General features: G+C 39.4%; 1 protein-coding gene across 3 annotated transcripts in view; it reads right to left on the bottom strand.

The window, feature by feature from the left end:
• Positions 1 to 24,493, bottom strand: part of DIRAS2 (DIRAS family GTPase 2) — a 158,741-nt gene that overhangs the window by 27,196 nt on the left and 107,052 nt on the right. The window contains exon 1 of one of the 3 annotated variants that reach the window (XM_017886788.1): positions 4,416 to 4,769. The exons of the other annotated variants lie outside the window; for them this stretch is intronic. The gene's annotated coding sequence lies outside the window, so the exon portion shown is untranslated. Of the gene's footprint in view, positions 1 to 4,415; positions 4,770 to 24,493 lie in introns of those variants that run through there. 3 annotated transcript variants of the gene reach the window in all.

Genomic DNA, 24,493 nt, shown 5'->3' with positions numbered 1-24,493 from the left:
TTCAGGTTCTTTTCAAAATCTGGGTTACCCAGCCATTTCTATTATCCAGTAGTTCTATCTCTTCTTGGGTTGCAAACATTTACACAGACCTTACTAAAAAGCTAATGTCAGTTTTACATTTCGTGGTCTGCTCCCATTCATTCTGTAAGTAAGAACCCAGTGAAGGCCAAAGAAGTCCCAAGAGAGAAGCACAAAGGTAAAGAGAAGGAAGCAAAAGGCTTAGTCAATCCTTTTTTAAGTGTCAGATGACTGTTTTATAGGCAAGGAGGCAATGAAATGCTCCATTGATCGTGTGTGTGTGTGTGTGTGTGTGTGTGTGTGTATGAGTGTAATTGGGGCGGTAGGTAGCTGGGTAATAAGGCTGGGGAGATGAGTCTAAGTTTGTACAAAAATGGCATTGAGCTGGATTTTTTTATGCAAATAGAGAGCTGAGTGGACGACTCCACCTGGATTTGCCCTCAATGCAGAAACCTGGATTCTGATCACTTTTCCTTTTTGTTCAGCATCTCCTAAACTCCCAAACTCAAAAGGCACAAAGGTGCTCCAATAAAACAATCAGAAAGTAAGGTTGACAGAGGAAGGAAAGCTTCCTCCTTCAAAGGCTCCTTTGTCTGAGCTATGATGAGCATCTAAAGATGGCAAAGGAGGGAAGGGCGTGTGTGTGTTTATTATGCGAAGGCCTAATGGAAAGTTCTTGCGTTCTTATTTTCTCAGAAAAATAATCACTTTGCAGACATTAATTAGCTTTAGAAGAATATTGTCCCAAATCCTTTCATACAAAACACTGCCCTCTTTAAATCTCCTGTCATAATTTCTGAGACAGAGAACCATGTGATGAAAATGGTACCCACCCCATGAGCACTCACTGATCATGGAGGTATTCAGGGACTAGATAAAGAAATTGACATGTTTTCATTAAGGTCATTAATTTCTGTGTTTCAAGAATCCGGTATTCATGGGTCAATTACAAAGCATTAGATTTCACCCTAAACTTTATATAATGGTGTCAGATAGACACAAACATTTAAAATACTCATACCAGTAAAGAACAATAATACTAAAAGATCTGCAAAATATATTTTATTGCATAGTAAAGAATAGCCCATTAGTTGTTCATTAGTTTTATAATGGGTTTGCTACTGCTTGTTCAGTAAAAGAAATTATATGAAAATCGAATGGTCCATAATGGGACTTGCGGACTAAGTTGCTGACCTCTGTAATCAAGAATAATGCTGAAGCAAACCCAGGGGGCAGTACTTCTTGGGATAGAAGTTAGCAGTGGTGCAAAATGATGACACCCATTAAGGCATACCTGTTTCCTTTGTTTCTGCCACAGTAAACCTCTAGGCTGCTTGCAGTTTGGATCCCCCATATCTACTCACTGGTTATTTTTCACAGAATCACAGGACTTATTTGATCTAATCCTTTTGTCTTTCTGATAAAGAACTAATAGGTTCAAGACAGCATCACAGTTAATGGCAGGAAGGAGAAGGACACATACTTCACAGCAATCTGAGATCACTTGTGTATTTATTTTTGATAGTGGTTAGTTGGTGATGGTGCCAAACATTTTAGCTTTTAAATTACCATCAATTGAGTAATGATCTATAGCTGTGCCGGACAATACAGTAGCCATTAGCTGCATGGGCTACTAAGCACTGGAAGCATGGCTAATCCAAATTGAGATGTCTTGTAAGTACTCAGCAGGCATTTAAAAAGGTAAAATATCTTATTAGTATTTTGTATGGATTATACCCAAATGGTCATTTTTATATGCTGGCTTAAATATATTATTAAAGTTAATTTCAGCTGTTTCTCTTTACTTTTCCATTATGACCATTAGGACATTTTAAACTGTGCACGTGACTCACCCATTTCAATTCTATTGTACAGTACTGATTTATAAGAAATCACTTCACTGCATTTAGGAGACAGCTATAAGGAATCTCTTTCCTAAATTTGCCAGTGGTTGAGAGCAAAGAAGGAGAGAATGAGGGAGCATTTGTTTTTAGTACTTCGAAGAGTCCTTCCCCATCAGTGAGGAGAGACTTGTGAGCCATGCCATATAATGAAAACTAAAGATTTATTTGACACCAGTTAAATAATTTTAAGTTCATGTTTAAATATGTATGCATGAAGTAGTAAATTTAACTCTTAAAAAGCCATCAGCAATTTTGACAACATAACAATCATCATATCCCTTTCGGTTGAGCAGCTGTTTTCCTGGAAACATCAAAACCAAAATCAATTAGTGTCCTACAAATCAGTTCTGCTCTTAAAGAGACATCTGTCCACTGTTAATACTCATACAAGGTAGATAGAATGATGAAAAATAGAGCCAATCCACCCTATGAGTGAGAACTGGGGATGGTTGTTATCTGAAATAAAAGTTACAGATCAACACCAAGCACTTTTCTTACTTAAAACAGCTGGCAGGCAACCACTCCACCCCAGACAACCGAATGGTGCTCTCGCAAAGAAATTCTCTGGTGGAAAAATGTAAGGCATTTGTCATAGGGAAATGATGATTTTGCTTAAATCAATAGGTTAATTTTGAACATATCAACTCCGGTCTCCAAATTAGAAGAAGAATGAATGATACTTTTTATCATCACAGATACACTCTTTTGACAAAAGCACCCTAGTTGTTTCTTAAAAGGTTTTAATTTTTCAGTAAGATATGCAGTATTTACCACTGAAATAATACATTTCCAATACAGTAAAAGTCGTGTGTGGTGTATAGGATACGAACAACATACAATAAATAATCTCTTTAAAAAAAAAAAGGTCTCCTCCACTCTTCTCATGAAGAAACTGCTTTGCTGAGAACTCTGGGTTGTTAGACACAAGCTGAAAAGTGACTTCCACAACTTGGCATTCAATCTGTATATTTTCTGAGTCGCCTCTTAGGAACAACTCTATTGAAGCTGTAACAAAGAAAGATTCTGGAGGTTTCTACAATAACCATGAACACATACTTCCCATCTGCAGGGATCACTTAAGTGTGAGCAGCAGTTCTGTGCCTTGGTGTAGACAGCAATTTCCCCTCCTTTCCCCTTCCTTTCCCTGTGCTTGCCCGGGACTATTACCAAATTAAATGCCATCTGTTAAATGGGATGAAAATGTTTCCTTGCCACTGTATCTTTTATTTCTATAAAATGAACTATATGTCTTCCTGTCCCCGGCCCACAAAGCCTCCTGCATTTCCAGAGATAGATAAAGTTGTGGACAATTTGCAATTTCAGGCAACAACCAAGAAGAAAAAAAAGTATGATTCCCCTATAAATTTGTTAAATTTATTCTAATTTTATCCTCCCCTTTTCTCTCCCTCCCACTCCACCTCCTCAAATCCAAATGCCACTGGAAATGGAGCGCATTGTGACTGATTTGGAATGTAAAATGCACCAGACTTTTAGCGTTACCCAGAAAATCTTCCTTAAAAATAATATTTTGAAAATTTTAGTTTGAAGCAGGAAAGTTCTGACATGCTAGACTAGCTTCTCACATCCTAAGCGATCTATTTAAAAGATAACAAGGGCAAATACGTAAAATAAATTCCTAGGGAAGGCAAGCTGTGTCTCTGCACAGTAGGAAGAAACTGAATTCCACCACAATGTTGTATTCCAACATTCAATAGATGTAACAGATGATTCACAGAGCTTCTAGTTTAAAAGTCTCCCAAACCCACATAGAATGTGAATTGGAGTTTTAAAGAGGAAAAACAGCATTTTTCAGGAGAGGACGAAAGAGGCAGGTTCCCACACCGCCAGAAGCCAGCACTGCTTTGCAGGCGAGCCTGGGAGCTGTCAGCAGTCATTGTCATCTGATGGGAAACCAGTCTTACAACTAAGGACTGGATGCAGCCCCTTGCCCATCTTCTGCTCTTACAACAAGGAAGCGGAAAGAAACCCATGTAGATATCATGAAACACATTCTTTAAGAAGACAGACAAAAGATTTAGACAGGTCTCAGCCAAGCGCATGAAGTGAAGCAGTCGAGGATGAAAGCATGCCGAACCAAACGGCAGTCTCTAGCGTGCTTGGCATTTTTCTCACTTTAGACCACATCTTCTTACTCTTTTCCTCAATCCATTAAACTTCCACATTAACAGAAACACCTGCACCGTAGAATTTTCTAAAACGGTAAATCCTGTTTTGGAAGCAATCCCTAATAATATGTAAGATACAGATGTTTTAAAAGAACATGTTTTAGACAAGGGTCGCATGATGCTCACCCTCCCTAACAAGGATACAGAAATGCAGGTTTCTTCCCCTCTTACCAACTCCAGTACACGCTGACTCGCCCTCCCAGAGAGTGGCAATCCCTTTCTAGGGGCTGGCAAACAATCATGCCAAAGGCACCCGTGCCCCAATGCGGACACAGCGAAGCCACGGCAGAAGGGGGAAATCGGTTACCTGGGGGAGAACACAACTCCGCTCAGAGCTTCTTCAGAGCTCCGCTCGCGCAGGACAGGGCAGCGCAGGGTGTGTGGATGCGGCTCCTCCCGGAGGCAGGCGCAGCGCGCTCCCTCCCGCCGCCGTGACGATGCTGTCAGCTGCTCGCCCGCCGTGCGCCCTGCACCGCCCGCCGGCCGTGCGCCCTGAGCCCAGCGCTCTCGCGCTCCACCCGCCCGCAGCCCCTGCACCTGCGCTGGCCTGAGCCGCGCCGGCCTGGCACTGTCACCGCCGCTGCACGCTCCTCCTACTCTCTTCAATCTCTGCCTTCTCAGATGTGCCAACTGCTGCAGAGGCTGCTGCTCCTGCTTAAATGGCGCCTGCTCGCCTCCAAAGAGCTTTTAGGTGCCACCTACTGCATGCTCCTGGAACAGATAGCGAGGACTGGAATTTTCTGATAATTTAATGAATTAAAATAATTCCATTGAAAGGGAACCAGATTCTTTTGTTCGCATTGCCAACTGTAATTACTACTAACCATATAGACATTTTTTCCATTTCCAGATTTTAACTTTTAAAAACCAACTCATTTAAAGGCAGACGAAATGCCTTGACCCATACCATAGCCAACCGCACAGCGTAGATTAATATATTCTAATTTAATAGGATCCTATGACAACACCGCTATTGGCAAGCTTGGATTAGAATTGCCTTTTCACTGAGTGGTTTCACACTAGCATTTCAAGGAAATAACCACGTTTATTTCCTGACATTGATAAACAACTTTGTCAAAGACGCATTGATTAAAAACAGGTGAATCAGCAAGAAAAAAGATTAATGGCTAACAATTCTGTGCAGGCATTTTTAAAAGTGCTTTAGTGTAACATTGATCCATGTTAAATTTAAACTACAGACTGAAGGAAGATTTCTTCTCTTGGTTATATTACTCATTTTTTTGTAACACCAAATATGCTAAAAGACTTGAGCAAAATTAATATTCTGTAGTTCTTTACATTTGATTGGTGTTGTAGAATCCTATTTATCGGTTTTAATCCCATCTTCACTTTCTAAATAATTAAAATATGTTAACCTTTGAAGTTCATTTCCAAAGTAAAATTCTGCCCTGCTATTCACAGGAAATATGTGTTTTAAAAATCATACTTAAAAACTACGCATTTTACAACTTGTAGTCGAGAAAACTTATTTTATTCCTCAGTTCTTTCTAATTATGGCCTTGATCCTATGGCCATTGGAATATAAAAATAAAAATATACTGTTTTTACTAAAGTCATTTAAGGCTACTGTCAATAAACCTGCCCCTACACTAACGATGTCTGAAAGCAGAGTGGTCACCCTGTCCTCTACATTCTTCTCTTCATTATAAATGAATGTATCCCACTCAGAAACCCGTCCCAGAGGAGGCTCCAAATACGATGACAGTGAATTCTGGGCACCATCTGGTGCAGTTTCTGGGTCCTGAGACAACCATCCAGCTTTACAAGTCAGGATGTTGTTTTCCATGACAACCAAAATGTAGGTTATCAGGTTAAATGACAAAATGGAATTTAAGAACTCAACAAAGGAGGGTAAAAAGATTAAAGAAGTGAAAATGCTGAAGGCAAAAATCCAGTGCTAGCGTGGAATCGGGGAGAGCAAATCAGGAGCTAATAAAGAGAGCCAGATCTATGCTGAATATCCCACAATACAGAAGAATCCTGCCTTTTGCCATATGCCATCGTTATTTGTTCTGAGAATGTGAAGCAGAGGCCCAGAGGCCTCATTTAAACAAGGAGCAACTCACTTAAAACAATGTCTCTGGCCTCTTTGGCACTCCCTACAATCCCTAACCTTTCATCAGCCAGAAGGAGCAGATTGCTCCCAAATTCCTCCTTTTACTTCCCCTTAACTTACATCCTTCTAAGAGCCTGTCCCATTTGCTTCTAGGCTAGGGGCTCCTGACATCTGCCTGCACATTAGAATCAGCAGGGGAGCTATAAATACATTTTAAAACAAGGTCCAATTTCCAACCCAACTCGTGCCACAACTGGCACAGGACCTCTGTGGATGGGACCCAGACGTCCATATATTTCAACGTGTTTATGTGAAGTTGCTGTTCGTGTCCTCCAAAAATTCATATGATGACATTCTAGTTACCAATGTGAGGAGGTGGGACCTCTGCGCAGAGCTCTCATGAATGGGATTAGTGCCCTTATAAAAGAGGGCCCAGAGAGCTAAGGCATCGTCTACGAACCAGGAAGCAGACCCCCATCAGACACCAAATCTGCCTTGATCTTGGGCTTTCCAGCCTCCAGGACTGTAAGCTATAAATTTTGGTTGTTTATAGGCTACCCAGTCTATGTTTTTTTTTTAAATAACAGCCAAGAGTAAAACAGAAGTCAAAGTCAAGAGCCATTAATCTAGTATAAACGTTTGTTACTCAACGTGAATTCACAGATCTGCAGCATCCACATTACCTAGCAACTTATTAAGAATGCAGACTTTTAATCCACACTCTAGAACTTCAGTCTCAGAATCTGACTTTAATAAAATATCCAGGAGATTCCCAAGTTTGGTAGAAGTGGAGAAGCTCCAAGCCAGAGTATCTCAAATACTGCGATATATCAGAATCACCTTGGAGGAGGGGGCTTGTTAAAACACTTCCAGCTGGGCCACGCCCTGGTTTTCTGATTCTGTAGGTCCGGAGTGGGGTCCCTGGTAATGCTGATGCTGCTTAGAGCAGGAATCCAGATGAGCTATGCCACTCAGGTCATGCAGAGACCAGTAGCAAATGGTGGTGGGCTGTTCAATGCTCAGGTGGAAGAAACATAACAGTCCCCCATTTTCAAAAGTAACTCAATCCAGTGTCACTCCTTTTGGGGAAGCCCCATCCTTCTCCACAGTCTCACAGGTGCACTTTCCCCAGGGTCTTTGGGTGGCTGTAAAAAGAGCCTCTTCAGCCGAGTTCCTGCTTTGATCTCACAGCTTAGGACTCTGCAAGCTTACACTTGGCCCTGTGCAAATGAGAAGACGGCCCCTCTCTGTATGGACACAACCCTTCCCTCTGCCCAGACAGTGTGTGGCTTGAGGGGCAGAAGATCCTTTGTGCAAAGAACTTTCTGGACAGATGCAGACACTCTGGGTACCCAGCTGGGTGAAGGATGCACCCGCTGAGCCCCAGGCCACTCTCACCCTCTGCTGGTCACCTTGTACATTATACAAACTGCACATCCCTCAAGGTACACATCAACTCTGCTCCCCTACCAGGCCAGTATGGTCTGTGTGATGGCTCGTAGCTCCATTTATGACCTTGGTCCACAGAGTGCCAGACACTGCCGACAAAGAGGAAGAGCCAAATTTTGAGACTGGGGACACAAACTAAGGGAGAAGGCAGTAAATGCACTGATCAGGTGCTGAGCAAACAAGCAAGCATGCAGTGAATGAAAACACATGCCTTTGGACTATGTTCTCCATGGGTCTCTTTGTCTTACTTTTATCCTGTTCTCTCTAAGACTGTGGTTCTGGGGACCAGCAGTATCAGCAACCCTGGGAAGTTGTTATAAATACACATGTCAGCTCCACCCTGGACATATTGATTCAGAAACTCTGAAGGTGGAGCCCAGCTATCTGCTTTTTAGCAAACATTCCAGGTGATTCTGGTGCACAGCAGAGTTTGAAACTCATCGCACTACAATTTGTTTTTTTTTTTTAATTATACATTTAGCAAAAGCCCTGTCAACATATCTCCTCTAAAATTCTCAAAAAGTTACCATGCTGGTAGAAGGTGCTCCGGGGAACAATGCACCCCATCCTCTGTGATGTTTCGCTGATGAAGACTCAGCAGATTTTCCTGACATCACAACATTGGTTTCTTCCCAGCTGTCCCTTCTAAAGTTCTACCATACAAGGGTGAGGCACAGGCCTCTGCTGCCCAGAGGACACTCCATTTCCCAGCAGTCTTGTCACCAGCCAGGATGCCCACCTCCAGGACTGGCCCGGGTCTCTCTGCACCTCAAGCCCCAGTCACCATGCCCTCCTCAACAGGGTCACTCCATCCTAATCTCTGGAGGAGCCAAATCCTGGAAACTAAGGTCACAGCTCTGAAGTGCAAAACGCTCTGTAGATCTCGGAGAAAGGAAGCACATAAAGGCTTCCCCCCAGAATGGAAGAAGAAAATAAAATTTTCCTTTCATTCTTGTCCATGAATTGACTGGTCCAAACATAAAAGCTCTGAAATTGGGGTGGCCCTTCAAAGACAGCCCATATTGAGGCAAGAAAGCCACCCTGGATCAGTCACTGTCTGTGTGCCGTCTCTCCTCACTCCTCAGGAATATAATTTTGGGCAAGTTGGCTGTCTTTGGCAGAAGGTAATGTCAAGGAAGGGAGTCAGCTGAGAGCCTTCAGCAGTGATACTCCAAAATTATAGATGTGTGATATTTAAAAACTAGTTTTAGCTCAATGAGTTTCAAACCCTTCTGTGCATCAGAATCACCTGGATTGTTTGCTAAAGAGCAGATTGCTGAGCTGCACCTTCAGAGTTTCTGAATCAGTAGGTCCAGAGTGGGACTGAAACGTGTATTTCTATTGTATTGCCACTGGTGCAATAAGAGCTTCAGTCCTGCGTGATGGATAAGGTTGTGCCCAATGGCATCCCCCACAGTCCCCAAGGGTGACTTTTAGAGGATGGTGCCATTTTGTTGCAAATAAAGAATCTCAGAGGTAGGTCTTCTTTGCAGCAGATAAAGCTATAGCGTTATTCCATTGGCTTCAATCCTGATTCTCTATTTTTAATCATCCCTTCAGGCTGTACCACCCAACTGTACTAGATGCTCTTAAGTTTAACAAGGTTTCACCATTCTTCTTCCTTCCTTCCTTTGATACCATGTGTGCCCCATTAATCTTTTCAGCTTACCCGAGCTACACAGATGCTAAAGCTGACATCTGTTCTCCGTAATCTCAGAGAGTTTCTCATCCCTGCCTTATGTGAGGTTGACCTAGTTTTCTCGGTCTACTCAAAATATTAGTGAACATGAACAGATGATTATATGCATAAAATGTAACCCTGCGCACTAACATTGCTCTGTGCATTCCTGGATCCAACCCATCACACTCCTCTCCTTCCCTCCTCCCCAAACCTTCCACTACATCCTCTGGAATGCTTGTGTCCTATTCATCAGATTCCTTGGAAATTTAAACTTCTTTGTGGAAGGACTGTTCTCCAGGTCCCTGCTTCTGGTCACATCTCAAGCAGAAGTTCTCCTTCCTCTGGTCACAGGTCTTTTCTGGGCCATATCTTCTACTCCCAGCTGCAAAATTTTGCCTCTTTTTGGATGATGTCATTCTCTTTTCTTCATCCTGTCATCATCTGCCATCCTTTTGGCCTGGTGGTCTTCCTCTCTACCTGGCTGCCTGAAGGATTCGCCACACCTCTGGCCTCTATTGTCATGGTTCTCCTTTTCCCCATTGACATTTCCTGCACCACACTCCAGCTGTCCCGCAAATAGTCATATCCTGTTCCCTGGCATCACAATAGAATATGGGTTTCAAGCATCCTAATTCCAGGCCAGTCACATAGCTATGCCTCTTCAGCAGGCCTGTGTCTCCCCTATGCTCAGGATCTCTTCTTTCTAAGTATCTGTCTCTTCCACATCCTCACTTCTCCCTGTCTGTTAGATCTTCTCCATTTGTATAAGTGGTAGGCAAAAACATTTTCTGTCCCTCTCACTCATTTGTCCCCTCTGAGAAATCAAAAAGATTGAAGGAATTACCAGGTAAGTATCAGCTTCCTAAGTGGTCTCCCTGACCTATGTGATCTCCAGTCGGTTCCTGCAGCAGCCAGGATGAACAGAGCAGGATATTCTAGAGCTTTGAGAATCAAGCCCAAACCTTCATCTGGCTTATAAAGCTCTCACGATCCAGCTGCTTGCTACATCTTCAGTTTTATCTCAGGTCATCTTCCCTACTCACAGGTGCCAATGGGCCTAGCTTTCTTTCAATTCTCAAAATTCACCCTGCCCCTCCTCCCACTGGGGCGGCTGCACATACCATTACTTGGCTCTGTGTGGTTTTTATGGCCATGGCTCTTTCACTGGATTCCTTGCCTCCAATGTACCCCTAAAAATCTTATCCACAGAGAGGCATTCTTTGATCACCTTGTTTAAAGTCTCATCACCTTCTGCTTTGGATTGAATTGTGTCCTCCAAAAAAAGATATGTACAATACTAACCCCTGGTAACTCAAAATGTGACATTATTTGGAAATGGGGCTGTTACAGATAGAATAGGTTAAGAAGAGGTTATACTGGAGTAGGATGGGCCCCTATGGGGAACACCCCTTGTAGAACACATGACTGGCGTCCTTGTAAGAAGAGAGAAAGAGACACATAGAGAGAAAAACATCATGTGACAATGGAAGTAAAGGCTGGAGCGACACATCTACAAGCCAAAGCATGCCAAAGATTGCCAGCAAACACCAGGAGCTGGGAGAAGTGAGGAAGGATTGTTCCCCAAGGTTTTAAAAGGAACAAGGTTGAAACCTTGGTTTTGGACTTCAACCTTCTAGAACTGTGAGACAATACCTCTATCTTTTTAAAACTGTCCAGTTTTGATACTTTGTTACAGATGCCCTAGCAAACTAATATACTTCCTGATATGACTAAATATTTGTAAACCACCCCCCAATTCATATATTTGAAGCCTAAATGCCCAATGTGATAGTATTTAGAGATAGAGACTTTGGAAGGGAATTAGATAACGATGGGGGAGCCTCATATGAGAAGAGACACCAGCACACTCTCTCTCCATGACGTGGGGCACAGCAGGAAGGTGGCTGTGTGCATACCTAGAAGAGAGCCCTCACCAGACACCAGATTTCGTGGCACATTGATCTTGGAGTTTCATGCTTCCGGAAGTGTGAGAATTAAATTTCTATTGTTTAATCCATGGTCTGTAGTATTCTGTTATAGCAGCCTGGACTGCCCAGGACACTTTCCATCATCCAGCTCCTAGTTTCTGCTTCCTTTTATGGTCTAGATTATGATATCTTTATTCTTGTATGTCAGTCATTTATATGCTTATTTTTGTCTTCCCCTTTATTCTATAAACTCTATGAAGTTAGACACCACAAGTCATTCTCGTCATTTCTTCAGCATGTCAGGTTGGAAAAAAAAATTGAGGGAGGATGTACATAATTGCTACCTCCCTCACTACCTAGATTCTAAAACAATAAAGAACATACCTAAGAATATACAGGAATCAAAATATTTGAGCAAGACGGCAAACTAGGAACTCCAGGTTCTTGTTCCCTGTAGAAATATCAAGCAATAACAGACTGAGTGAATAGCTCAGTGAAAGTTCTAGAAGCCAACCAAGAATCTGTAGCAACCAAGTGAATGCCCAATCAAGAAAAACACAAACTCTAAATGTTAGAAAATGGCACTGTGTTTGTGCTCACCTTGCCCCATTCCCTCCCTAGCAGAGTGCCAAAGGACGCCGCTTAATTCCTGGTATCTTTCTTGGGAAAAAAGTAAAAGAATAGGACTTGTTTGCAGTGTTGTAGCTTGTCTGGGGACCACCCAAGGAATGGGTTTCTGTCTTTCCTGACTCAGCAATCACACAAGAATGATGGCAGTTTAGATAGTAGGTCAGGGGATATTGAAAGCAGTGGTGGGTGTTGGAATGCCTGAAAACTACAGGGGAACTTCAGACCCATAGATATCTGGAAGGAATATATTATAGGCAGAGGATCACAATAGAACATCTAAGGCCAGGGAAGAAGAAAGGGTGAAACCCCTAGGAAAATTAAGACATGTAAAAATAGTCATGTATATAAAGGGTACTGGGAAAATGGCACATACACAGTCCTAGGGAATATGCATCCCCAGAAGAGTCACAGAAGACCTTAAACCTCCATGCCAAGCTGATTCATAAGGATCTATCCTGCACAGAGGCAGTCTGCAAAGTCTGCAGTGTGGCTATTTTTATTCAAATGCCCAATTTTCAACAAAAATTCACAAAGGATACAATGAAACAGGAAAATATGGCCCATTCACAGGAACATAATAAATCTGTAAAAACAGATTCTAAAGAAACACTGGCTTCGAACTTACTAGACAAAACTTACTAGACAAAGACTGTTCTATACATACTCAAAGAGCCAAAGAAAACATGGATAAAGAACTAAAGGAAATCAGAAAAAAATGATATATGAACAAAATTAGAATATCAGTAAAGAGATTATTAAAAAAAACTAAATCAAAACTTGGGAGCTAAAAAATACAATTACTGAATCAAAAAATTTACCAGAAGGCTTCAACAGCAGATTTTTAGCAAGTGGAAAAAAGATTCAGCAAACTTCAAGACAGATCATTTTAAGATATCAAGTCTCAAGAACAAAAAGAAAAAAAAATGAAGAAAAGTGAACAGAGCCTAAGGGATTTATGAGGCACCATCAAGCAGACCAATACATACATCAGAGGAACTTCAGAAGAAAAAAAGAGGCAAAAAAAAAAAAAATGTCCTAACTTCCCAAATTTGAAGAAAGACATGGATATATAAATGCAAGAATGACAATGAGCTCCAAGTAGACTAAATCCAAAGACGTGAAACTGTTGAAAGTCGAAGACAAAGAATGTTGAAAGTAGCAAGAGAAAAGCAACATGTTATGTACAATGGATCCCCAATAAGATTATCAGCAGATTTCTCAGCGGAAACTTTGCAGGCCAGGAGGTAGTAGGATGATGTATTTAAAGTCCTAAACCTTAAACAAAAACTCTGTATCTCCCGAAACTGTCTTTCAAAAATGAGGCAGAAATTAAGACATTCCAAGGTAAACAAAAACTGAGTGAGTCTATTATCACTAGACCTACCCCAAAAGAAATCATAAAGGAAATTCTTCAAGTTGAAATTAAAGGATGCGAGACAGTAACTTGAAGCCATACAAAATTTTAGAAATCTTTGGTAAAGGTAAATAACTGAGGGAAAAAAAATTAATACTATTATTATAATTTTGGTTCTTGACTCCACTTACTATTTTATGTAATTTAAAAGACAAAAGCATAAAATAATTATAAATCTATATTAATGAGTACTGTATATAATGGATATAAAATAAATAAAGATGTAATTCACGACATTTAATAATACAAAGAGAGGGCAGAGCGGTAAATGACTAGAGGGTTTTTTTCGTTGTACGCAATTGAAGTTAAGTTGTTACACATTTGATATAGATTTTTATAACTTTAGGATGTTATACGTAATCCCCTGGTAAGCACAAATAAAATATCTGTAAAATATGCACAAAAGAAAATGAGAAAAAAATGAAAATATTCTGCTACAAAAATATCAACTGAAAACAAAGGAGTGCAGTAGGAAGAAAATGAGGGCCCCCAAAAAACCTGTCATACACATAGAAAAAAATAAAGGGGTAATAGTAAGTTTTATATCATCAATAATTACTTTAAACTCTCCAATCAAAAAGCATAGATTGACAGAATATGCAGAAAAATAAGACACAACTATATGCTATCTACAAAATATTCACTTCAGGCCTAAGGACATGCACGAGTTCAAAGTGAAATAAGGAAAAAAGATGTTCCATGAAAACAGTAACCAAGAGAGTGGAGGGGGCTATACTAAAATTAGAAAAATGGACTTCAAGTCAAAGAATGTTATAAGAGATAAATATATGATATAATGATAAAATTCAATTTATTAAGAAAATATAACAATTATAAAAATATATGCACCAAACATCAGAGCTCCAAAATATAAAAAACAAACATTAACATTAAGGGAAAAATAGACAACTCTACAGTAATAGTAGGAGACATCAGTATTCCATTTTAAATAAAAAAATAGAACAACTAAATGGAAGATTAATAAAAAAGCAGAGAGTGAACACACTGCAAAACAACTGGAATTAACAAACACATACATAGCACTCCACTGAACATGAGCAGAATTTAAAGTATACATGCAAATTTCTCTGCTAGATTATATATTAGGTCACAAAATGAATCTCAACATTTTTTTAAAATGTTGATTGAAATCCATAAAAGTATCTTTTATGTTCACAAAGGAATGAAACTAGAAATCAATGGCAGAAGGAAAACTTGAAAATCCCCAAAACAAAAACCAGTGGATCAAAGAAAAAAATCACAAGAGAAGTTATAAAATAGCTAACATAAACGAAAATACAGTTAAAAACGGTGCTAAGGGAAAGTTATAGCTGTAAGTGCTTATATTAAAAGTGAAAAAATATCTCAAATTAACAACCTAAACTTTATGCCTTGTATTAATGTGTTCTCACACTGCTAATAAAGACATGCCCTAAACTCGGTAATTTATAAGGAAAAGAGGTTTGATTGACTCACAGTTCCACATGGCTGGGGAGACCTCACAATCATGGCCGAAGGCAAATGAGGAGCAAAGTCACATCTTACATGGTGGCAGCAAGAGAGTGTTTGCAGGGGAACTCCCCTTTATAAAACCATCAGATCTCATGAGACTTATTCACTATCACAAGAACAGCACCTGCCCTATGATTCAATTACCTCCACCAGGTCCCTCCCACAACAGGTGGGAATTATGGTAGCTACAATTCAAGATGAGATTTGGGTGGGAACACAGCCAAACCATATGATGCCTTAAAGAACTAGAAAAAGAAGAACACACTAAACCCAAAGCTAGCAGAATGAAGGGAATAGTAAAAATTAGAGCAGAGATCAACCAAATAGAGAAGAGAGAAACCATAGAAAGTTAACAAAACCAAGAACTGACTTTCTGAAAAGATTTAAAAAATTGACAAACCTTTAACTAGATTGATAAATTTTAAAAATAAGAAGACTCAAATTACTAAATTCAGAAATGAAAGAAAAGACGTTACTATTAATATTATAGAAATACAAAGGATTATAAAAATGTACTATAAACAACTGTATGCCAAGAAATCAGATAACCAAGATAAATTAATGAATTCCTAGAAACACAGCCTAATAAGACAGAAACATGAAGAAACAGGAAATCTATATATACCTATGACCAATGGGGAGATTTGATCAGTAAGCAAAAACTTAACAAATACTTAACATCCAATTCTTCTCAGTCACATAAAAAATTGTATGAGGCCAGCGCTACCCTGATACCAAAGTCAGTTAAAGACACTATAAGAAGAGAAGTCTACCGACCAATATTCTATTTGAATATTGATGCAAAAATATCAACAAAGTACTAGCAAATACAATTCACCAATACATAAAAAGTTATACACCATATCAAAGTAGGATATATTTCTGCAATGCAAGGATGATTCAACATATGAAAATCAACCAATCAATGTAATCCACCACATAACTAGAATGAAGAAGGAAAAACATATGTAATTAACACAATTGGTGCAAAAAAAAAAATGCATGTGATGCAATTTAACACCCTGTCATGATAAAACACTCAACAAGCTAGAATAGAAAAGAGAAGCTACCCTCACACAATAAAGGCCATATGTGAAAAACCCACAACTAACATGATAATCATGAAGGACTAAAAGCTTTTTCTCTAAGATTGGGAGCAAAACAAGGATTCTCTCTTTTGCCACTTGTATTCAACACAGTACTAGAAGTCCTAGCTAGAACAATTAGGCAAGAAAAGGAAATCAAATCCAAATTTGAGAGGAAGAAGTAAAATTATTTCTGTTAAGAGGCACCATGATCTTAGTTGTAGAAAAGCCTACAGATTCCACACACACATGCACAGAGAAAACTGTTAGGCTAATCAATGAATTCAACAAAGTTGCAAGAAAGAAAATAACATGTAAAAGTGAGTTGTATTTTTATACATTAACAATGAGCAATCTGGCAAGGAAGTTAAGAAACAATTCCATTTACAATAACATTAAAGGAATAAAAATACTTAGAAATAAACTTAACTGATAATGTCAAAGGTTTTTTTTTTTTTTGGAGATGAAACCTCACACTGTCACCCAGGCTGGAGTGGAGTGCAGTGGCACGATCGCAGCTGACTGCAACCTCTGCCTCCCAGGTTCAAGGGATTCTCCAGCCTCAGCCTCCTGAGTAGCTAGCTGGGACTACAGGTGCACACCACCACGCCTGGCTAATTTTTTGTATTTTTAGTAGAGACGGGGTTTCACCATGTTGGCCAGACTGGTCTCGAACTCCTGACCTCAAATGATTCACCCAGCTCGGCCTCCCAGAATGCTGGGACTACAGGCGTGAGCCACTGCACCCAGCCAATGCCAAAGTTTCGTACACTGAAAACTATCCAACATTGCTAAAAGAAACTAAATAAAATACAAATAAATGGAAAGATATCTCATGTTAATAGATTAGAATACTTAACATCATTAAGATGTTAATATTATCCAAAGTCATCTATAGATTTAATGTAATTTCTATCAAAATCCAAACAATTTTGAAAAAACAGAAAATTCATATTAAAATTTGTATGGAATTTTAATGGAATCTAAATATCCAAGATGATCTTTTAAAAAAGAAGAACAGAGTTAGAAGACTCACATTTCTTGATTTCAAAACTTACTGCAAAGGTATAGCCTCCAAAAACAGTGTACTACTAGCATAAAGACAGACATCGAGACCAATGGAATAGATAGCCCAGAAACAAACCTTCTATATGAGGTCAAGTGATTTTTGACAAAAATGTGAAGACCATGCAACGCAAAGGGTAAAGAACCATCTTTTAAACAAATGGTGCTGGGAAAACTAGATATCCACATGCAAAAGCGTGAAGTTTGAACCTTACCTTATACCACATACAAAAACTATATGAATCAAAGGTCCAACCATAAGAACTAAAAGTATAAAACTCTTAGAAGAAAACAGAAAAGAAATTCCAATTTTTGGTTCAGCATATAAGGAGCTTCAAAGTTATTATTCCTTCCATCCTAAAAACAAGTAAAAAACCTGAAGAGACTGAAAAGTCAACAACTCTTCTTGGATCTGAAAGAGAGGAGAGGACAAAGAACAAACCACTGCCCCCAAGACTGTAAAGACAGGCAGAAAAATACGAAGAGTCACAGCTTACTGGCACAGAGAGACTCAAGAGGGAACATCACCATGGGACTCAGTGCTGGGGTAGAAAAACCTGAACTGTAATTGACGAACTGCCAGAGAGTCAGTACACAACTCTGAGAGTTAAAAACTCCAGGGGCATTCATCATAAGGTCTCCACAATATTGTGAGATTTATCCCCAGGAAATCAGCCAGATTCCCACAGTAAATATCAGAGGAAAAATCTCCTTGTACTTGCAGCAGGGAGAAGAAAAAAAGAAGCATTTTGAAATACACCAGTGTATTCCGTTCCTCTGAACAAGTTCCGCCTTCAGAAGAAACTAATTAACCAGAGTCTAACTTGCTGAGGTATTATTAGAGCCTAAGTGACACGGGTGAAAGGAAATACCCAACTCCAGTTTCCTCTAGTCTTCCACATTGGGAAGGGAAATAGCCAACTCTCGCCCGCTCTAGCCAGCCCGTGGCCCCACTAAGAGGGGAGAATAAAACTGAGAAATACATGTAAAGTTCACAGACTGGAGCCACATACTCACTAGAAGATCTAATTAGAGGTCTACTGAAGAGTTTCTGTCTCCTACACCTCATCACCACATTATGAAGACCTATTAATAGGAATTTCTTTTGCAAAGTACATCTTATTGGACTATTTAAAAAAATTACAAGGCACACTAGAAAGAAAAAAAATAAAAAACAACACGATCTGAAGACATAGAGCAAATATCTGAACCAAACAGTGGCAAGGAGGTTGGAATTATTAGACAGGGAATTTAAAACAACTGTAATTAATATGCTAATGGCTCTAATGGGCAAAGTAGACAACATGCAAAAGCAGATAGGCAGTATAAGCAGAGAGATGAAAATCCTAAGGAATAACTAAAAAAAAAAACTTGGAGGTTAAGAAAAAAAAAAACTGTAGCAGAAACAAAGAATACTATGCATGAGTTCATTAGTAGAAAGGACACAGTTGAGGACAGAACACCAGAGCTTGAAGACATGGCAACAGAAGCTTCCAAAACCGACAAGTGAAGAAAACAAAGCTTGAAATAAACAAAACTGAATAGCCAAGGATGGTAGGACGGCACAAAAAGTATACTCCACGCATAATGGGAATACCAGAAGAAGAAAGAGAGACAGGAACAGAAGAAATATTTGAAAAAAATTAGGAAAAAGTGTTATGACATTAAATTTAGCAATGACACCAAAATATATCACACCAACAGAACAGGCAACAAAATGAAAAATGGATCGATGGATTGCATCATAATTAAAATCTCCGTGCATCAGGACACAATCAACAGAGTCAAAAGGCAACACACAGAATGGGAGAGAATATTTGCAAATTATACATCTGATAAGGGGTTAATATCCAGAACTTCCACACCTGAACAATAACAACAAATGATGGAGAAATGTGCAAAGAACTTGAATAGACATTTCTCCAAGGAAGATATATAAATGGCCAATAAGCATATGAGAAGATGCTCAATATCACTCATCATTAAGGAAATGCAAATCAAAATGAAATGAAAAATACATTCACATCCATTAGGATGGCTAATTAAAAAAAAAAAAAAAAAACAGAGGGGCACAGTGGCTCACACCTGTAATCCCAGCACTTTGGGAGGCCGAGGCAGGCGGATCACCTGAGGTAAGGAGTTCAAGATCAGGCTAGCCAACATGATGAAACCCTGTCTCTACTAAAAATACAAAAATTCACCAGGCATGGTGATGGGCGCCTATAATCCCAGCAATTCGGGAGGCTGAGGCAGGAGAATAGCTAGAACCCAGGAGGCAGAGGTTGCAGTGAGCCGAGATCATGCCACTGCACTGCAGCCTGGGTGACAGAGTGAGACTCTGTCTCAATCAATCAATCAATCAATCAATCAATAGAAAATAACAACTGTTGGTGAGAATGTGGGGAACTGTTGCTGGAAATGTAAAATGATGCAGCCACTCTGGAAAACAGTATAATGGTTCTTCAAAAACTTCAACATAGATTTCCCATATGATCTTGCAATTCCACTTCTGGATACATACTCAAAAAATTGAAAGCAGCAACTCAAGCATATATTTGATATATTTGTACACCAATGTCCATAGCAGCATTATTCACAATAGCCAAAATGTGGGAAAAATTCAAATGCCCATTGACAGATGAATGGATAAACAAAATGTGGTATAGATATATAATGAACTGTTATTAATCTTCCCAAAAAGAGGAAATTCTGCCACATGCTACAACATGGATGAGCCTTGAGAACACTAAGGTAAGTGAAACAAGCCAATCACAAAAGCCAATTGCACAAATACTGTGTGATTCCACTTGCATGAAGGGTCTAGAATAGTCAAATTCATAAAGACAGAAAATAGAATTGTGGTCGCCAGGGGTTGGGCGAAGGGGGAGCAAAAAGTTAGTGTTTGATGGAGACAGAGTGTCAGTTTTGCAAGATGACGAGTTCTAGAAACGAATGGTGGCAATAGCTGTGCAACAATATTAATGTACTTAATGCCACTGAACTGTACATTTAAACATGGTTAAAGTGGTGAATTTTATGTTACGTGTATTTTACAATTTTTTGAAAGCATATACGGAAGTGAAGCTGAGAACAAAATAGCGCTATCATCATTTAAGGCTGATATTACCAAATATGTCATATCTTCAGACAAGTGAGCTTAATGTTATACCACTGAACTCTTGAGTTTAGAGATTTGCCTGCCCAATCACAGGCTGCATGGAACTCCTGCTAGCTGCGTCCCGCTAGGGGCCTGGCTCTGTAAAACTCTCAGTGGGGAGGAGCAGAACAGAAAACATATGCTTCCCACAGTCCAAGGGACATCAAGGTGAATTTGGACCCAAAGCAAAGGGAGACTAGAAATTGAGGAGAGTGCCATTTCATGTCTTCTTGCATTTGGTATAATTTAATTTGTCACTGTTTTGTACCATGACCTTGTTAATACTGCCGCGTCCACCCCACCCAGATATTCTAATTGCATTGGCCCTTTTTTCCCATCTCTCTCTTTGTGAAAAGAAACATTTCTTTAACATATCTTATCCATCTTTTTACTCGTTCTTGTTATGGAAATATATATATATATATATTCAAAGATCTCTTTTCGGAAGGCTGCTGGCAACTTGATCTAATTTCTACTGATTGATTTCTGGGCTTGCTGGAACTCTGAAGTGGATTAGGAAGGGAAGAGACTAGAGACAGAGAGACAAGTCAGGTGAGACATCAGGAATCGCAGAGGGGAGAGATGAAGGGCTGAACTGAGGCAGCGACAGAGCACAGAAGTTAGGGAGAATTGATACTTAAGGAAGTAGACTGTCCAAGGTTTGATGGCCAGAGATGGGAGAGCACAAATGTATTCTCAAGTTCATGCCTTGCAGCATAGATCCTGGTACAACTAAAACTAGTTGGAAGGATTTGGATACTCTAGATGTTCACTCTCTACTGTATAATTTTTTAACATTAAGGAATTTTCTTTAAAAAAAAAAAAAAAAACCTAATTACTGTAATCCTAACACTTTGTGAAGCAGAAGCAGGCCTATTTCTTGAGTCCAGGAGTTTGAGACCAGCCTGGGCAACATGATGAGACTCCACCTCTACAAAAAAAAAAAAAAAAAAAAAATACAAAAAATTAGCTGGGCGTGGTGGCACATGCCTGTAGCCCCAGCTGCTTGGGATGTTGAGGTGGAAGGACCTCTTGAACCCAGGAGGCAGATGTTGCAGTCAGCCAGGATCTCACCACTGCACTCCAGCCTGTGTGACAGACCAAGGCACTGCTTCAAAAACAAACAAACAAACAAAACAAAACCCTAAGTAAGCAGTTAAAATGATGAAATGTAGTTGGAGAAAAAAAGTAAGTGTAATCATAAACAAAGAGGATGCTGGAAGTAAAAATTTCAATTCTGACAGGTAGGCAAGGAGGGCATGGAAGAACTGCCCCGAATGCATCTGTTCTCAAGGAGGCAGCCTTTGTGAGATGGGATGGCACCAGTGTGACAGTAAGATTAAGGAGTTAGTTTATGAAAGCTACTTGAATCAAATAAGAAATGCACTAAGGGAAATTAGTTTTCCTACTAAATGCACTGGCTATATATTTCTTGAATATTATTCTAGAGATTGTGATGAGGAATCTGTTATTTTGACAATGTTCAAAGAGACAGTGTATTAAATTTCGCATGAACTTTAAAAAATATTTTGATTGTGGTAAAACATACATAATATAAAATCTACTATTTTAACTATTTTCAAGTGTACAATTAAGTTGAATTAGGTACACTCTCATTGTTTCAAAACCATTACCACTATCCATCTCCAGACCTTTATTATTATCCCAAACTGAAACTCTGTACCCATTAAATAATAACTCCGTATTTCCCCTTTCCCCATCCCCTTTTCTATTTTCTGTCTTTGTGAACCTGACTATTCTAAATACCTCATATAAGCACAACCATAGTTATTTTTTGTGTCTGGATTATTTCACTTTACGTTTTTAAGGTTTATCCATATTATAGTATGAATAAGAATTACTTGGTCGGAGGGGTGGTTCACGCCTGCAATCCCAGCACTTTGGGAGGCTGAGGCAGGCGGATTGCCTGAGGTCAGTAATTCAAGACCAGTCCGGCCAACATGGTGAAATCCCATCTCTACTAAAAATACAAAAAAATTAGCTGGGCATGGTGGCGTGCACCTGTAATCCCAACTACTCGGGAGGCTGAGGCAGGGGAAGTGCTTGAACCAGGGAGGTGGAGGTTGCAGTGAGCCGAGATTGTGCCACTGCACTCCAGCCTGGGCAACAGAGCGACCCTCCATCTTGAAATAAAAAACAAATAAAAATAAAAATGGAAACAAGAATGATTTACGTCTGAGTAATACTCCATCATATGTACACAACCCATTTACTTATCCAGTTACCTATCAATGAACATTTGGGTTGTTTCCCCCTTTAGCTATCGTGTTCATAGGCATGCTTTTATGAACATTGGTGTACAAGTATCTTTTTAAATCCCTGCTTTCAATTCTTCTGGGTAGATATTCGAAAGTGGAATTGCTGGATTATATGGAAATTCTGTTTGATTTTTTGAGGAACTACCATATTATTTTCTGCAGTAGCTGCACCATTTGACATCCCCTACCAACAGTTCTCTACATTTTTGACATCGCTTATTATTTTCTGTTTTGTTTTTTATATTAGCTGTCCTAACAAATGTGATTTGCAGTTTTGGTTTGTATTTCCCTAATTATTAGTGATGTCAAACATCTTTGCATGTGCTTAATGGCCATTTACACATCTTACTTGTAGAAGTATCTGTTCAAGTTCTTTGTCCTTTTATAAACAATTTTCTTGTCATTGAGTTGTAGGATTTCTTTGTATAATCTGGTTATCATCCTTTATCCTTTATCAAATGCATGATTTGCAAATATTTTCTCATTCTGTGTGTTGCCTTTTTACTCCGTTGATACTGGCCTTTGATAAACAAAAGGTTTTCATTTTTATGAAATCCAATTTATCTACATTTTTGTTGCCTGTTTTGGTGTTGTACCCAAGAGATCATTGCCTAATTCAAGATTACAAGGATTTATTTATATGTTTCCTCCTATGAGTTTGTTTGTTTGTTTGTTTGTTTTTAGAGGGCATTTTGCTCTTGTTGCCCAGGCTGGAGTGCAATGGTATGATCTTGGCTCACTGCAACCTCTGTATCCTGGGTTCAAGCAATTCTCCTGCCTCAGGCTCCCGAGTAGCTGGGATTACAGGCACAAACCACCACGTACAGCTAATTTTGTATTTTTATTAGAGACGGGGTTTCACCATGTTGGCCAGGCTGGTCTTGAACTCCTGAACTCTGTTTCAGCTCTAGGTAAGGTTAAATCATTCTCCTGTAATCTGGATTGTCAGATTCCCCAGGGCAGATATTGTTCAGAGGCAGACATTTCCCCCTCTCACACTTAGGGAATTCACAGTTTTTTGGCTGTCTCACAGAGTTTGCAGCAGGACGCTGCTTCTTTCAAAGGATCTATGAATTGTTACAGCCTTCCTCATATGTTCCCATGATGGTTCTTGGAGCAAAAGTTTACAATGTGAGTCTCCACATGCTGTCTGTCTGTCCAAGTGGAAGCTAAATGTTAGTCCTGTCTTCTAGCTGCCATTTTCTTCCCTCATCCCCTCTAATGTACCTTTTGATTTCTTCTTTGATACAATTTAAGAGTGTGTACTTCTTACAAATTCATGGATTTTTCAGGTTTACTTCTATTATTCTTTTACAGTTTCACTCCATTTTTATCAGAAAAGATACTTTGTACACTTAACATTTTTTTAATTAATAAGGCTTGTTTTGTGACCTAATACATGGTCTATCCTAGGGCATATTTTATATTTGCACTTGAGACAACTTAATTTTACCATTTTGTTATTTGAGTTTAATATGTCTTACAGTCCTTTTGTCTGTCATTCTCTTCATTACTGCCTTTATTAGTGTTTACTCTTTGTAGTGATACATTTTACTTCTTTTTTTTTTCTTTTTGTGTATTTTCTTCTTTTAACTTTTATTTTAAGTTCAGGTCTACATGTGCAGGTTTGGGACATAGGTAAATTTGTGTCTTGGGGGTTTGTTGTACAGATTATTTCATCACCCAGGTATTAAGCCTAGTACCCATCCGTTATTTTAGTTACTTTTCCTGATCCTTTCCCTCCTCCCACTCTCCAACCTCTAATAGGTCCCAGTGTCTGTTGTTCTCCTCTATGTGTCCATGTGTTCTCATCATTTAGCTCTCACTTGTAAGTGAGGACATGTGGTATTTGATGTTCTGTTCCTGTGTTAGTTTGCCAAAAATAATGGCTTCGAAATCCTTCCATGTGTCTGCAAAGGACATGATCTCATTCTTTTTATGGCTGCATAGCATTCTGTGATGCATATGTACCACATTGTCTTTATCCAGTCAATCACTGATGGGCATTTGGTTGAGTCCATGTCTTTGCTATTGTGAATAGTGTTGCCATGAACATATATGTGCATGAGTCTTTGTAATAGAACAAGTTACATTCCTTTGGGTATATA

Source organism: Rhinopithecus bieti, unplaced genomic scaffold, assembly GCF_001698545.2.
Source record: "Rhinopithecus bieti isolate Rb0 unplaced genomic scaffold, ASM169854v2 scaffold_16180, whole genome shotgun sequence".
Taxonomy (NCBI): domain Eukaryota; kingdom Metazoa; phylum Chordata; class Mammalia; order Primates; family Cercopithecidae; genus Rhinopithecus; species Rhinopithecus bieti.
This window is presented reverse-complemented; position numbering and strand designations above follow the sequence as displayed.